Raw genomic sequence first — 17,984 nt, forward strand, 5'->3', positions numbered from 1 at the left:
CATGCATGCTGTCTAAAATGGAAGTATAAAAATATTTACGTAATAAAGGGCCACAACTCTGATGTGATCTGAATGCTCATTATCAAACTTTTCTGTGATCGTGTGGCCATATATACATTTCGTATCTTTCATGGGTATCATTCAAGAAATGAAGTCACTAATGTGTTGACAATGGGAAATATTGTGATTTTGACGTTATCAGTGTCAATTATTCGTGTGTTAATTAATACATTTGTTGCCCTTTATCATAAATATATGAGGTCAAATGAGCATGTTCATTTTATGTGCATTTGAATAAAAATTGCTCCTGTTATATGAAAACAATGTGACAAATGCAAATTTTTATTAATAAAATATGTAAAAAGATCTTTTTGAAGCATAGAATGCAACCAAGAAGAATAATAGCAGACTTGGTTTGATTGAGTCTGTTTATGAGAGGTAATGAAATGTGCAACACCTCTCACGTCCGTTAGAACTTGCTTAAGCGGAACTCTATTATACATATGTTGAATGGACTCCATGATCCCAAAGGATAAGAAACAATATTGAATCCAAGTACGGGGAGACTTTTTACAGCCGCCACTCGGCACTTAAAGACTGCTGTTGTGATAGTTAATAAAATCTGTAAAAAGGTTCTTTGAAAGCATAGAATGGAACCAAAACGAATAATAGCAGTATCACAACTAGATCTATGTTTTTTTGATGGACATGTAATTTTTGTAGATCTGTCACATTATATTTCATGTTCAAATATATCGAGTTTTGTGTCATCAACTACTCACACATATTTTGTAGCTTGAATGTTTATAAAAGTGATGACGTAGCTTGTGTGACATCATTTACATATCAGCCGGTTCCACGTAAAAGTCAGTCAGTGTGGGTATGAGCACGTGCATATTAAAGACATGGTATACATTGACATAGATATTAAAGACATTATGATCATTAAGCACAAGTTTGCTGAGTTAGTCTTTATTTAGTCCCACTATAGATAATGTAATTTTACATTACGTTATGTCAAGTAATGTAAAATAGAACTAAATCTATGTTTAAGAATCTATTCTTATTGTATCATTGTATCAATGCTAACCCATGTAGATCTATTTCAGTTGATAGTTTAATGAAACCGGTAACTTCATTTATGACGCTACTGCATGAAATTTACCATAAAACCAAGAGGCCATTCAAAATGTAAGATTTCAGACTAAGTAACCATTCTTTCCTTAAATTAGATGTCAGATAAAGATATAACGTTCAAATATACAATCGCCGTAGAGAAACGGCTATTCCGTTTAAATTAGTCTACTGTTTTATCAGTTTATATTTAAATCTTAGAAATCATTCATTTCAAATGTATGTGCTACATACAGGTCATGTTTATTATCATTAATGTAATTAATTTGTATAGACTTTCAGTTTCAGCGCTGTGGGTGTTTCAGAGATTATTGGTAGTCGGATAGAGCACAATCGGTGTGCAAGATCAATGTCCTCTAGTGAGTTTTTACCAGTTATAATCTACTTGCATAATACATATCTTAATGCACAAATAACCCTCAAATTACATTGAGTGCCAGTTCAATTAATTCAAAATACGTGAATATAAACGAAACTTTACTGCATTATGTTTGTCCTCTTCTGCAGACTCTAGTATACTGGCGACCTGTTACACGCAAAAGCTGTTGGAAACCTTCAAAGTGCATTTGAATTCTACCGGAGGGAACACTTCACTATGGGTAGAAAGTAGATCAACTGAAGACATCGAACGATCAATAGAACAGGCAATAGAAGGACGTTGCAAAGATGTATGCAGATGTCCGTTCATAAACGAGCCTTGTAAAAATACGACTGCACCCAGCACGAGTACACATTGTAAAACACAACAATAGGTACTACAACCGGTAGAACTACTAGTGCCAAAACAATCGGCTTAACAACATTTACTGAAAATGTACTTCCTCAATCACAAAATGCCGAAGGTATCTGAGCGCTTATATTATCTCATAAAATCTATTTCCTCTTATTAAATATTTTTGTTATTATGATTTCCAAGATTCATTGCATGCGATATATCATGTTATAACGGTGATTATAAATACTAGTATAGAGTTCACCTATAAATGTCGAAGTTATATTTATACATTGCGTTTTTAACTAGTATTTATTATGTCATTAAAACTTTGTATGATTATCTTGATTATCTATAAAATATTGCTCTCTTATATATGTATGTACTTTATCATATAATGCAGTAAGTGAAGATTATAATGATTATTATATTAAATATTTTCATTCAAACCAGAATATATCTTTGTTTTCTTCTGGCTTCGCTATTAGATGCATGTTTGTTTCTTCTTTTTTTTCAGACATGTGTGCAAAATCCGATATTGTGATTGCTAGTATATGTTCCTTTGTTGGCGGAGTAGTGTGCTCTGTGGCCTTATTGCTTTTTCTCTTTCGTCGGCATGTCTGCAAGGGGTATATATGTTTATATTTTGATGTGCTATGGGGCATGAAGGGTGCTACACATGTACTTATCTCTCATGATCTGAGTCTACAGTTATATTGCTTGGCTGTGAAATATGCGTTCAAAGGATAATCTTATAAAATTTAAATATATATAATTTGGTATATAAAACACTTTCAATTGTTCATCATTCAAAACCCAGAATCAATTTTTCTAGAATATTCAAATATATAGGATAGCTTGTGTTACTCCACTGAATAAGTACAATTTCAATGATAAAACAAATATCATTTGCTAAGATTTTATGTTACTTTTTAGTTTGGGATACATACTGTTATAAAATAGAAACAATATCTAAAATACTTGAAAATGAATATGCACCGATGAAATCAATTAAGGAAAAAAGTATAATTTTACAAATAAATACCAAAAGAATAGCGGTTAAAGAGCAAGATACGTTGATATTGCAAGCAAAATTACAGTAAATATGATCATTTAGTCGTTGTTGTTTTTAAGACATGTCTGTAAATGACAGAATAAATAATCGTCTTCCACGTACTAAAGCATTTTTTTCTTATTCCCAAAAAGAAAGATATTCCAGACAGTTGTACTTCTTTTGAAACTTTCTTACAAAAGACATGTAATTAGTGTTAGCTTTAGATAGTTTACCAGCATATTTTCACTGAAGACTTACATTCATTGCTGAAGAGTTTGTTTGTTGTTTTAGATCAAAATTTAGAATTACATACACCAGAAGGAAATACATGTATCCTTCTTCTTACATGTTCTATGATAGAGACCGGTAATCAATAACTATAATTTATTTATTTAGAACTGAAACACGTAAACCTAAAGACGAAGGCATTATTCTTGATGACGACGCCATTAAAGCTGAGGTAAGTATAAATGTTTTTTTCTAAAATAAAGTCACAAAAACCCTACACCGATAAAAGCCCACAAAAGCTGAATACCTTGACAAAAAAGTAATTTAAAAAAGGGAGCCCCTTTCATGTTATTTTATCCTTGATTCCGTTTGTCTTTGTTTTAGTATGTCCTTCTTTTACAGGCATTCAAAGGAAGTAAGCCTGGTCCTGACAAAAAGACCTATGAAACATTGACTAGTATAGAAAGTACAAAAACAGATCAAGAACACCCGGATCATGTTTACCTCGGACTGAATACAAGGCTAAGAGAGATGTCAGATGTCAAACACGTTGACGAAAATACTTTACCCACAAACTCCAATGAAAGATCTAAACAATCACAAGTAAAAAAACAAAGTGATGCTTTGAAGGAGGACCATGTTTATAATGAACTGGAATCAGAAGGATGTGCGAACGTTTACGAGGATGCAAGGGCGAGTGACTTGCATGACCACACATACATTGGACTGAACAACCGAGAGACGGAAGATCGCAATGAAGTTGGAAAGGACTTGATACAATGACCGCACAAGCGAGTACCACGATTATTTGATTTTAGCAGACGAAGCCAAAGGACTTCCGGCAAATGTAACACACAAAGCTTCATTAGTGCAAGGCTGCGAGTTATACACGACCGAAATGACGGGAGTCGATCCGTCTTCAAGCGACCATGCTTATTTTACGCTGCAAAAAATTGAGCAATCTAACAGCCTTACTCCAGATGTTGAGCAAAATGATGAAGGAAGTGAATCTGAAAATTACACTGATGGACATGCATACTATACTCTTGAAAGGGTATAAGTATTAAGTTTTACAGGAGAACATACGTACGTTAATTAGTTCATTAAAAAATACAATCGTCTTTCATGCCATACTTTTAATTATTGAATTTGTTATATACCGTAAATAGTTTACATGTATGTTCGAATATGTTTTAATCTCTTCTGAATATTGCTTCCTTTACCCTAAATTATTTGACGGTAAGGAAATATTCACCATCTTCTTTCATTCAGTTTAGATGTCGTAACAACGTAGTGAATAGTGTATAAAGGTAAATCTGTGTTACTGATACTAGAAGAAGATTTTGTGGTTTGCAATCATCTCAGATATTTCAATACTTAATATGCTTTTCTTATGGACTTTCGAACTACTGTTATGAGCTTACTGTGCAACTGTTTCATTAAAACTGCCTGTGTTATATCATTCATTAAATTTAGTTGACTCACTGTACATTCATTGATGTTAGGACATATAGAATGGAATGGAAATTAATTTGTATAAGTGTGTAAGATATATTTTGCTGTTTAATCCACAGGCACACTGTAAAGTGTATGAAAAAATAGTAAAGAGTTAGTTTTTCAGTAAAATAAATATGAAATAGGGCCTACCAATATTTTGTTTGATTATCATAGGGATATTGTTTATAGACTACATTGGAAATATTCTTATTGTGTTTAGCAAAGTTATAAGACGTTTTCTTAAGATGTTATAACCCGATGGTTACTTTTGAGTCTCAACCCCATTTTGGTGTTCAACACGTTACTCTTGGTTATGACTGACGGGATTCCGTGATAGGCAGTGTTTAAAGTCAATTGGGACTAAGCTGCTCTGGTATATTTTGCCTGCTTCGTAGAGCCCTTAATGAGGTTTCTCTTAATGCCAAGGTATTGTGTGCATGGGTATATGGTTCTTTTGACTTTTTAGTATAAATTTACAAGAGCATTTTATTGTTTAACATACATATATAGTTTGTACGGGATTCATTTGGCGGGAATAACGTTTTTACACTGTCGTATCACCATGATGGTTATAAGTGAGGTTTGGTACGTCATTAACCGGATTAAATTCCCTAGTGTCGTTTTTGCTTTTGATCGTTCCAAGGCGGTTCCCAATTACTATCTATATTTGTTGTTTTGCTCCCGATGTTTTAATTTTGTCTATGTACTTTTGTGTATATTTTGTTGTTCACATTCACAAATAGTCTTCTTCATGACTACCGTGAGAATGGACTGATTTCCTTGAGCTTGGTTGTCATATTTGTCTTTGTTATTTTTTGTTCCGGATATAAATGTAATCCAAATCAGTAGGCAGAATTAATGTTTCGTCGCTTCGAAACAGAACATTTCGCCACATTAAACTTGTAATCTGAACATGAGCGTCTATTACAAACTAAATAAATATCATTTTATATGCAGATTTGTATATTTTTATGTTGTTGACATCCACAAATACACAGTTATATGGCTTCCGTGAGAACGAACTGATTTCTTTGAACCTGGTCTTTGTCTTTTAGGTACTAGTATTCAAGATATAAAAATGTCCAAGTGACAAATACTGTCTAAATATGAAATATACCGTTGATTACCGACGTATTAAATATTATTTTATACCCAGATATTACTCTTTTAAAGGTTTTAATCACACCAGGCGTGTACATGTCCTCATGGAACTGGTTGCGCTGTCCGAAAAGATAAGAAAGTGTGCAATATTGTTTAATTGAGAACAAAAGTATAGGACGAAAAATATTTTGAAAGTTATCACGCAACAGATAAAAGATAGAATTTAGCTGGCGAGCTGGTACCTGCACATCCAGAGAATGCAAAGTGAATCATTAGCAAATCATAAAATGTCAGCTGTCCCTGTCCTGACTGAATAATCAGAGTGTGTCCCTAAAAGTCTGCAATACTTAGAATACATGTCAGGATTTGCTATTTTATTTGTGTTTTGCGAAAGTTGCTATTTAAGTTTTAAAAGGTTAACTATAAAAGCATTGAATAATAAGTGATAATAATAAGTGTTTATGAAATACATCTGGGATGACGATAAATAACTCTAAAAACGACTTTTAAAGAAACAGTATGTAAATTACCAAGGACGTAAATATCTTCTTCGAATAACTGCATAAATGTGGTTCACCTTTATTATTACTTGATGAAATGTGCACGTGAAACAGAACGACTCAGACAATTAACACCTTGAAGAATGTCTGGTTTTTGTCATTTTTATCATTAAACAATTTTGTATAAAAGGCCCTCTTATGACATTTTGTCGGAAGATAAAATCGGTATGTCTTTAGCGCAGATTGATTTACCAAACGCGCAAGGCTTGCGTGTTTCACAAAAGTGAGTAAGCTAGGTTGCCCGATTTGCCAATCGTTGCGCTAATCGGAAATTGGTTATTTGCGCTGAGCGATTTACAAAACGCGCAGATTGGTTATTTAAGAAATAATATATCCCAAACATTTTTTGTCGTTGAATAAAATCATTGTTTGGAGTTTAGATGCGAAGGAATTATATCACGATATAATAATACGCATCTGAACGACAAACAATGATTTTATTCAAGAGCAAATCTCTATTTAAGATATATTATTTCGATTCTAACACGTTATCAAGGATTAATATGTACGTCCTTGACGATATCCATCAAATATGTGTCTGATTTCTGTTGATTTCTTTTCCAGCGCGCCGTTATGCCGTCTGACGCTATGACGTAATAATTGTGACGTCAGAAAAATTAATTGTTGAATAATAACACACAGTTTTCAGCCTTCTTTGTTTAATGGGAAAACAAATCGGGTTGTGTTAGAATTGCGCTTAACGTCTGCGCAGCTACTGCCAATATTATAACACAAACGGTAATAATTGCAACACATTGAACAAAATATTTGGAAATGCTTACGTTTAAAATAATATTGGTAAGGCATCAATATGTGCTTGAGGAATGCATGTTTTAGAGCTAATGAAAAAAACAACTCCATACTATTTCTTTCTGCCGCATTCATCAAACTGAAAACGAAGGGAATTTTCCATGTGATGTCCGACAAAAATTGCTTTCTGTTCTGCTCTTTTATTTCTTACCTGCTTCTTTTTTTCTAGTGAAATTATTTTTCTCCTTTGTGTTTTTAAATTTTTAAAATATTATGGGCCAGGGCAGACATTTAAAATAAAAAATTGAAATTTTGCAAATCGAAAGGAAAAAATTGTCATTTACTACATATATTGCACTCACAAAAAGCCATCATAAATATAGTAATCCGGTAATGTCCAGGCAATACTAAATGGCGATGCTACGCCAAGTTACCACACAAACAGTTACTCAAGAGCCGGATATTCAAGTCTGCACATATGAGGGTTGACCCGGAATTAATGTCACTTCATCCAGCATGCTTTTATTGATCGTTATATTGTTACAGAAATTGTATCACGATGTACGCTAATTCAATTAAGATTGCACGGGTAAAATTATTTTCTACGGTTGTTTCGTTTTAAATAGTATATGCACAAAACTTCAAAATTTATCCCTGACGGCATTTCGCCGCACAAAAAGTGTTTCTGTCATAAGCAGAAAAAATCAAACAAACAAAGGCAATATTCAACTTATATTAAAATATTACACTTTAACATATGAAATTATAATGACTTGAAGTTACGCCTTTCAGAAGTCAACCGCAAAAACTATGGTGGCATGCTCGCAAGTTAAAGTCCGCTGTGTAGTGCTAAGGCTTTTTCATAGCTAAGTGACAAAAATATCAATTTCTAAGTTACGTCAATAACGTGCGGCGATCACCGTTACCATGTTTTCTGTACATGCCGATATCTTGATAAGTAAGCAATACATTTTATGATATTTTCATAGATCAAGGTACTTGGGTAGGATTTTTTGTTGTTTTATTTTCATTATACGCATTTTTATGGTTCGAGTGACATTAATTTTCGATCAGCCCTCGTACAACCAGTGATAGAATATTTTCAATAAATTATAGTAAAAATAAAGTCAAACAGTTACTTTCTTATTTTTTTTAGTAGTAGCATATTTAAACAATGCACCGTAAATGGAAAACACATCATGATGTTACAAAGGAAAACATCAACGAGAAAGTTCCTGTTTTGTTTAATCATCTGCAGCGAAACGTTATGTTCTTTCTTTCTTTCTGTCTTTTCTTTAAACAACAATTTTTTGATTCGAGAAATATAGATCTACTTTTAGAAACAAAGTGAAACTGTGATAAATGTGTTTGATTTTTATCCGGGTTTACGTAAAAACCAAAAAAGTACAACATGAATGTACTAAATAAATAAAGCCAATTATACGTCACTTAGAGCACGAGAGTTATCTTACACCTCGGAAGTTCCATCTGGTATGCAAGAAATAGTGTTGAACGACACCACCTTTTACGACCGTCGTCCTGTATTACTTTGACGTCGTGACGAACATGCCAACAAGCGTGTCCGACCAGTACGTCTTTTTAACGCTGAGATTTGCAACGCCCTCGGGACAAATGTCATTTCATTGATTTCTTTTTATATTATAAATTTACCTAAAAAACAAATTAGATATTATTTATCTAAAGCATTCGTGTATGGCCTCATGAGATTGTTTTGCCCTCTCGGCGGGGTGTTTAATGTAATTTTGCACGTTTGATTTACCGGAAGTGACTGCGTAACGTCTCATCCGGAAAACCTGGAATAATGCCCGGTAAGAATATGAAAGTTTTTAGAGTACGTTCATAAATAAAGTCGAAAATGAATTTTTAAAATATTTTGGCTGAAAAACTAGTACATTCTGCAGGTATTGTTTTCAGGCGCAATCGCAATCTGGGCTTCTTGTGACAATTTTTTCTCTTGTGTGTAATGACCTATAGCGACCTTCATGCAAATTTGTTTTCATCTTTTTAAAGATATTTCTTGTTATTTCTCAATATGAATACACTTTTTATGTATTTGTATTTCTTGAAGAAGTGTACACAAGCATGAAATTAGAGAAGGTATAACCAGTCATGTGTATACAGGTTTAAGATGAAATTTTAAAATTTATTCCTTCACTTTAAAGGAGTATGTATTTCCTCATTCACTTTAAAGGGGTATGTCTACAATTCAGGTTTTAAATCAGAAAGTGTGTTCATGTGTATTTTTATAAATTGAATGTAAAAATAAAGTGATCTGGTGAGGTCCAGGTAATACTAATTGGCGATGCTACGCCAAGACACCGCACAAACAGTTACTCGAGGGCCGGATATTCAAGTCTGCACATATGAGGGTTGACCCGGAATAAACGTCACTCGTTATATTGTTACAGAAATTGTATCACGATGTACGCTAATTCAATTACGATTACACGGGTAAAATTATTTTCTAGGGTTGTTTCGTTTTAAATACACAGAACTTCAAAATGCATCCACGACGGCATTTCGCCGCACAAAAAAAAAAATAGTGTTTCTTTCATAAAAAACAAAGGCAATCATCAACTGATATCAAAATAGTACACTTTAACAAATGATTTTATAATGATTTGAAGTTACGCCTTTCAGAAGTCAACCGCAAACACTATGGTGGCATGCTCGCAAGTTAAAGTCCGCTGTATAGTGCTAAGGCTTGACAAAAATATCAATTTCTAACGTCTTGCGGCGATCATCGTTACCATGTTTTCTGTACATGCCGATATCTTGATAAGTAAGCAATACATTTTATGATATTTTCATAGATCAAGGTATTTGGGTAGGATTTTTTGTTGTTTTATTTTCATTATACGCATTTTTATGGTTCGAGTGACATTAATTTTCGATCAGCCCTCGTACAACCAGTGATAGAATATTTCCAAAAAATTATAGTAAAAATAAAGAAAAACAATTACTTTCTTATTTTTTTTAGTAGTAGCATATTTAAACAATGCACCGTAAATGGAAAACACATCATGATGTTACAAAGGAAAACATCAATGAGAGAGTTTCTGTTTTGTTTAATCATCTGCAGCGAAACGTTATGTTCTTTTTTTTCTTTCTTTTTGTTTTCTTTAAATAACAATTTTTGATTCGAGAAATATCATGAGATCTACTTTTAGGAACAAAGTGAAACTTGATCTTTATCCGGGTTTATGTAAAAACCACAAAATTACCACATGAATGTACTAAAATAGTAAAGCTCATTATACGTCACTTAGAGGACGAGAGTTACCTTACACCTCGGAATTTCCAACACCAATGTTCCATCTGGTATGCAAAAAATAGTGTTGAACGACACCACTCTTCACGACCGCCGTACTATATTACTTGGACGTCGAGACGAACATGCCAACAAGCGTGTCCGACCAGTACGTCTTTCTTACTCTGAGATTTGCAACGCCCTCGAGACCAATGTCATTTCATTGATTTCTTCTTATATTATATATTTACTGGAAAAAAATAAAATATTATGTATCTAAAGCATTCGTGTATGGTCTCACGAGAATTGTTTTGCCCTCTCAACGGGGTGTTTAATGTAGATCTACACGTTTGATTTACCGGAAGTGACTGCGTAACGTTTCATCCGAAACAAGTGGGTGATGCCCGGTCCCGGTAAGTATCAAAATCTATTATATCAAATGTATGAAGAGTTAAACAGTTAGTGTTAGTATCTTTATTAAGATTAGTTTTGACAATAGATAGCTTTGGATGTAAAATAATTCAAAACATTAGAAACATAAACAGCAATGTAAAAACTCCAAGTGATATTTTTCGAATTGTAAAAAATTAAACACACGGTCCTATACATTCATTTGGCCATAGAAATTAATAATTATTATAGGTAAATCTACTAGTATGAAATGTTTCATTAAAATCTACATCGTGAAACTTTTTCTATGAAAAATCATCAAAAGTGCCAGTATTTTCAAACATGTTCTAACAGAATATCAAGCACATGAAATGTTTCATTAAAATCTACATCGTGAAACTTTTTCTATGAAAAATCATCAAAAGTGCCAGTATTTTCAAACATGTTCTAACAGAATATCAAGCACATGACCCAGTCGATTTCCTTCGGATACAATGATGCTTTGAAAACAATATGGCCTAATAAGAACAATATTTGTTTCAAATGTGCTTAACTACCTCAACACAAAATTAATAGACATAAACATGAAATCACTGCTGTGTGATCAGCTTTTACAACTATATTTGCCTTTGTTATGCAAATAAAACTAGTACTGTTCGTGAGAACCTATTTTTCGCTAACATTCGCGAGTTTAAAAAAAAAATCTTTAACTAGCTCATACCAAAATGCATATGATTTAATACGGTATACTGAGAGCGTCTTGATTGTGGCGTCTTGGCGCGTATGCGTCGAAATGTTCGCTGTTTCAAACGGGTGTAGGATTATTTGTCTAAAATTATAGTCAATAAGCCGTAATAGAAATAGTTAGAGATCCGGATAATTTAAACAATCGGCCGATGGAAGCTAGATACAGGGTTTTGTACTTCGTAATAATATACAAGCTGCATCTGATACAGAAAATTTGTAGGCAAGTACTAGTAAAATAAATCATTGAGAGTTCGCCATTTTGTGCAAAAAGAGGACAAATCAGAACTAATTCGCGCAAAGTTGAAGTGTTTTACAGTATCACATTTGCTCTGTGTTGTAATTTTTAAACAACTTTAACATGTTTAACCGTGCCGTTATTTTTTTTGATTTTGCATAATTTATGGTATTTCCTCAAGCTTAAGTAGAGACAAATTTCAAAATGATGTCCATTGTCCAAAATTTTTGCAGAGAATTCATTACACCATTAATTTAGATGAAAGAAATGTCAAACTATTGGTAAACAATTATAAAACACAAAATAAAACTCAGTATCATTTTTTCTAGGGGGCCTCAAGTAAAAGGATTTAAGTCAGAATTCAAACTCCAACATTGAAAATTAAGGTCGAGTCCTGTGGGACTGTTTAAAGTTTTGTCACTTCATTCAAAAATAAGCTTGGGGCAGAAGTAAAACCTACCTACATTTCTTCCACAATATGTAATCTAAAGAGTAAAGGCAAAATAGAGAGTAACTCAGTATTTTTAAAGATGTCTAACTCTGCCCCCTTCTGTTTCAGAGGTAAATTCACTTTGAACAAATAAAACATTCCAATTTTGTACAATAAATCAATAATAAGTCTTGAAAAAAGTAAAAACTTACTAGAAAAAAAGAATATAAGGGAAAAAAGATCCCAGTGGGGCTTGAACCTATGCCCCCTTGAAAAATTTAAGCCAAAAGTAGATTTATGGTAAGAATTGAATACTCTTTAAAAGGAAGTTCACTATTAGGTATCTAATACCTTAAAAGAGCGCTTATTGAAATTTTAGTAAGTTATTTATCGTGAGAGTTTAATGTTACGTGTTTTTCTCTACGCTTGAAATCGTAAAATATTGTTTTTAGAAGTATAATTTCCGTACCACAGTATTTATGTGTAAGCTGGTTCCGTGTATATAATTGTCAGCGCTAGTTTACAAATATCAAATACTAGTACATTTAATGATAAAAACGTTGTCCCATTTTAACAAGATTGAATTTCAGATAGCTTTTGTTAAAATTAATGCAAAATGATTTGTGTAAATTATAGGGGAATTTCACGTAAAATCTTTATTGTTGAAACTCCCATGGACAAAACTTCCTCATTCCTATCCAGATGTTTAACATTTTATTTGTTCTTTGTGTCGGTGCGACGTTAAACGCAACAAAATAAAAAAAAATCTTTGTTTTATATTTTAGTGAAAAATATATTGATTAGGATAAACGAACGTAAGTTAAATCTCTGTCTTCTTTTTAGAATAAAACTTTTGAGCTATTGAAAATACTGAAGAACTGACCATTTTAAAAAATGCATTTTCAATGTATATTATGTCACTTTTTGAATTTCGGTGTGATTTTTGTCAGTGGATTTTATGCAAAATAAACTCATTGAATGAAACATTAACAAAAGTGTTTCTTTGCAGGTATGGTGCATGAAAGAAGATGAAGATTTATCTAATTATAATATGTTTAGGTATGTCAGTTTTTGTTCTATTTTGAATTTGAATTGAAAAAAAAATAACATCTGTTATGCAATTATGAATTAATTGCTGGACTATATCGTTAAATTTCTTTAAATGGGCCGGAGGGAAGATTTTATTTTTTATATTTTGTCTCTAATTATCACTGAATAGAAAGGACACAAAATGACGAGTATATATTGAAAACGAAATATGGTATTCATTACATTTAAATGTATATCAGTATACAGGTAATAAAACTGTTGCACTAATAATTAAAAAAAAAAAAACATGTATAATATTTCCTAAAAAATCTTTGTATTTTTAAAAATTAGTATATTAGAGAAAATAAAAATAGCCGGGGAGGTGTAAAAATGGGGATGAAAGGAATAAATCATAGTCTTGTAATCAATTTATTATGGCTTTCAATTTCACATGTTTTTACTCTGTACGCTCAATTCTGTTTGATCTTGTACTCGTATCAAAATCAGATTTGTAAAATATATGTAAATACATCGTTGAAACATTGCAGAAAATTCAGCATCCTGGTAAACTGAACTGCGCAGGTTAAGGAAAACGAAGCCTTTTTTATTTCCGTAGTTTGTATGTAGCGGCAGCTTTCGCCATGAGGTGAAAATGTTGTTTTTTTTCTTTTGATTTTTAGCTCACAATGCTCAGGTGAGTTTTCTGATCGCTCAATGTCCGGCGTCCGTCTGTCAACATTTAGCTTGTGTATGTGATAGAGGCTGTATTTTTCAACTGATCTTCATGAAATTTTGTCAGAATGATTACCTTGATAAAATCTAGGATGAGTTTGAAATGGGTTATCTGGGGTCAAAAACTAGGTCACTAGGTCAAATCAAAGAAAAACATTGTGTATGCGATAGAGACTGTATTTTTCAATTAATCTTCATGAATTTTGGTCAGAAGGATTACCTTGACGAATTCTAGGCCGAGTTTGAAAAAGGTTTATGTGGGGTCAAAAACTAGGTAACTAGGTCAAATCAAAGAAAAACCTTGTGTATGCGATAGAGGCCGTATTTTTCAATCAATTTTCATTAATTTTGGTTAGAATGATTGCCTTGATGAAATCTAGGTCAAGTTTGAATACGGGTTATCTGGGGTCAAAAAGTAGGTCACTAGGTCAAATCAAAGAAAAACCTTGTGTATTTTTCAGTTGATCTTCCTAAAATTAAGTCAAAATGATAACCTTAATGAAACCTAGGCGAGTTTGAAAATGGGTCATTTGGGGTCAAAAAGTATGTCACTAGGTCAAATCAAAGAAAAACCTTGTGTATACGATAGAGGCCGTATTTTTCTATTGATCTTCATGAAATTTGGTCAGAATGATTGCATTGATAAAATCGAGGTCAAATTTGAATATGGGTCATCTGGGGTCAAAAATAAGGTCACTAGGTCAAATCAAAGATAAACTTTGTGTATGCGATAGAAGCTTTATTTTTCAATTGATTTTCCTGAAATTAAGTGCCTTGATGAAATCTAGGTCAAATTTGAATATGGGTCATCTTGGGTCAAAAAGTAGGTCACTAGGTCAAATCAAAGAAAAACCTTATGTATGCGATAGAGGCTGTATTTTCCAATTGATCTTCATGAAATTTGGTCAGAATGATTGCCTTGATAAAATCTGCCTTAAGTTTGATTATGGGTCATCTGGGATCAAAAAGTAGGTCACTAGGTTAAAAAGTAGGTTACTAGGTCAAATCAAAGAAAACCTTTCTGTATCCAATAGAGGCTGTATTTTTCAATTGATCTTCATGAAATTTGGTCAGAATGATTGCCTTAATAAAATCTAGGCCGAGTTCGAATATGGGTCATCTGGGGTCAAAAACTAGGTCACTAGGTCAAATCAAAGAAAATACTTATTTATACTCAAGATTTTTGCTCCAATTTTAATGATAATTGGTCAGAATATTTTTTCCATGAAATCACTAGTTCAAACATATTTACACTGTCATGGTGTGTTATGGTGTGTTTCTCAGGTGAGCGACCTAGGACCATCTTAGAAAACATGGCCGCCAGAGGGCGTGGTCACGTTTTATCAACAGTTTCCTTGAACAAAATCTCCTTCATAACCACTGAATGGATTTTAATGAAACTTTACACAAATGATCTCTGGGTAGCCCTCTTTCAAAGTTGTTCAAAGGTTCCATTTCATTGCACATGTGGGTCTTTTTTGTTAGAAATAGGTTTTCAGCTATCAGACTTTAAAAATCTTTTTCTCTAGAGCTTTGGCAAGAGTAAAATCAGTTCTCATTTCAGTCATCAGAACTAGTCAATCACGATGTTTACGCAAACTGAAATATGAATACCAACTCTTTTCATTTTTCTTAGGACTGGCGACAGAAAGCTTTTGTAGTGGCACGAAGACGGTCAATACAAACACTTGCAAAACAAAATGTAATGTACCAGGGATACAATTACTTATAATTAAAAATATTAGAACCCGCACATTTTTATCATTATTAATGTTAAATGTTGTTTTACAGTATTACTTTTTTTCTAAGTACCGATTAGGTCACAACGAAAAAGTCGTGTTTTTTTTTATTTCAGTTAGAATCAGAATTAGGTAAAAAGTGATTTTGTTATTTATAAACATTTGAGACGTTTTTGTAATAGTGATCAAAATCATCACTTTACGTCAGATATTTACATAAACAAGATACATATCTTCAGTTTCTTTAGTTATCTTCTTCCCAATGTCATTTGTACATTTTATAATTAGATGCTGTGTAAAACTAATTGTAAAGTGACGTTTTACTCAAGCTCGTTACAATTATATTTATTTTAACAGTGCACAGTTATACTGAACAAACGGTTTTGTTTCTTGAAGCACTGAGCAAATTTTCTAAACAGCCGCTTAGAATGTAAGTATGGCTATGATATGCTGAATATACTTAGGGCCTTACTTTCTTACTTTGCTCAGGATATGTAACTGACTTTTTACCTGACATACTGACTATGATAATTGCTGGCTGTTGACTATGCTGTTATGCTTCTCACCATTGGTAAGACATTCTGACTATGGTCATGACACACTGGCAATACTTATGACACACTGGCTATTCTTCGGACTTTTGGTTGACCATGCTTAGGCCTTGCTGACGATGATTAGTATATTAGTATATACTGACTACGTTACCTACGACATGTTGACTATACTAATGACATGCTAGTTAACCTAAGGACAAGTTCCTAACTAAGGTAAAGACATGCCTCTGATTTAGATAAAGACAGGCTACCCACTAAACGACTTACTGAAAATACTTATATTATGATGAATATACTTAGGATTTGCTGACTATGCTTTTGCTAATGACATGTTAAATATGCTTATCATATGACATGCTGTCGTCTATGCTAAATAAATGTTGACTATGCTTAGGACACGCTGACTATGCTTAGGGCACGCTGACTATGCTTAGGACATGCTGACCATATTAAAGACATGCTGATTATGCTAAGGACCGTGCAAAGAACATGCGGACTATACTAGTGACGTACAGTTGATTAAGGCTAAGACCTGCTCACTATGCTGAGTACAAATTGCTGATTATGCTTATTGCATACTGACAACGTATTTATGGTCAGGATTCTGACTGCTGTCTATGCAAAATACCTACTACCGATAACGCGTAGAACATACTTTTATGCTAGGAAAAACCTCCTTTCTGCACTAAGGACATATTGACTTTGCTCAGAACATGCTGACTATGCCCAGGACATACTACTGTGCATATATGTTACATGCTGATTGTTCCTATGACATGTTGACTACGCTCGTGGCACACTGACTATGCTTAGGACATGCTACTGTCTATATTACGACATTCTGATTATGCTTAAGACATCCGTTTGACTATACTTATGTCATGCTGACTATGCTAAGGCCATATAAATGAGGCATGTTGACTATATAACGACATTCGGACTATACCTGGGTCATGTCGACTATGACTATGCTAAAGACTTGCCACTGTCTATATTAGACATGTTGGCTACGCTTAGGTCATGCTGACTATGCTTAGGACACGCTACTATTCGCTACTATAACAACATTCGGGGCATGCTTAGGTCATGCTGAGTATGCTTAAGCCATGCTGAGTATCTTAAGGTCATGCTTACTATGTTTAGGTCATGCTACTGTTTACATTACGAATGTCTGATTATGTTTAGGACATGCTGACTATGCTTTGGACGTGCTACTGTCTATTCTACGACATGCGGACTATGCTTACAACATGCTACAGACTTTGTGTAGTGTAGGACATGCTAGACAAAGGATATTATGCATATCTTTCTGATACAGATTACACGAACAGTTTCAAGGATAAAACAGTCAAGCAAATACTTTTAAAATGCAGAACGACTGGGGTTATCTATTAAAATACAAGAACAAATACAAGCTCAAACGATTATATATATACTTGTAAATTGTAAAAAGTGATTATAGTCGTAGTGTGATCTTGATTTAATTTAAAACTATTTCATAGATTTTTGTCATGAACAAAAATGAAAAATAAAATACTATTTTATTTTTTTTCTTCTTCTTATGATATTTCCTTATGTCGTAGATATACCACACTGTCACTGCTCACTTGCTTTTTGCTATGGGCATATATTACTTAGTTTTCTTTCCTACAGTGCTGACAATATCGGGGAAACCCCTTTTGCAAATCCACAACACACTGAATATTGTCCGGATTCAAAAACAAATACTAGTAGTAAGTTACTTTTTTTCTAATAGTTCTTTTATTCAGCAAAGTTTAAGACACATTTTGTTTCTACATAGAAAAACTTACTTTAACTGTA

The 17,984-nt window shown here is 33.1% G+C and overlaps 2 long non-coding RNA genes across 2 annotated transcripts; both read left to right on the forward strand.

Annotated features, from left to right (window-relative positions):
• Window positions 1–1,647: 1,647 nt before the first annotated feature.
• On the forward strand, window positions 1,648–5,549 carry LOC128547660 (uncharacterized). The gene is made up of 3 exons (XR_008366622.1): window positions 1,648–1,976; window positions 2,364–2,475; window positions 3,297–5,549. It is a non-coding gene; the product is annotated as an uncharacterized LOC128547660 (long non-coding RNA).
• A 7,243-nt stretch (window positions 5,550–12,792) lies between these two features.
• Window positions 12,793–16,039, forward strand: LOC128547661 (uncharacterized). The gene is made up of 4 exons (XR_008366623.1): window positions 12,793–12,924; window positions 13,119–13,168; window positions 15,507–15,572; window positions 15,967–16,039. It is a non-coding gene; the product is annotated as an uncharacterized LOC128547661 (long non-coding RNA).
• The last annotated feature ends 1,945 nt before the right edge of the window (window positions 16,040–17,984 follow it).

Source organism: Mercenaria mercenaria, chromosome 13 (assembly GCF_021730395.1).
Source record: "Mercenaria mercenaria strain notata chromosome 13, MADL_Memer_1, whole genome shotgun sequence".
Classification (NCBI taxonomy): Eukaryota; Metazoa; Mollusca; class Bivalvia; order Venerida; family Veneridae; genus Mercenaria; species Mercenaria mercenaria.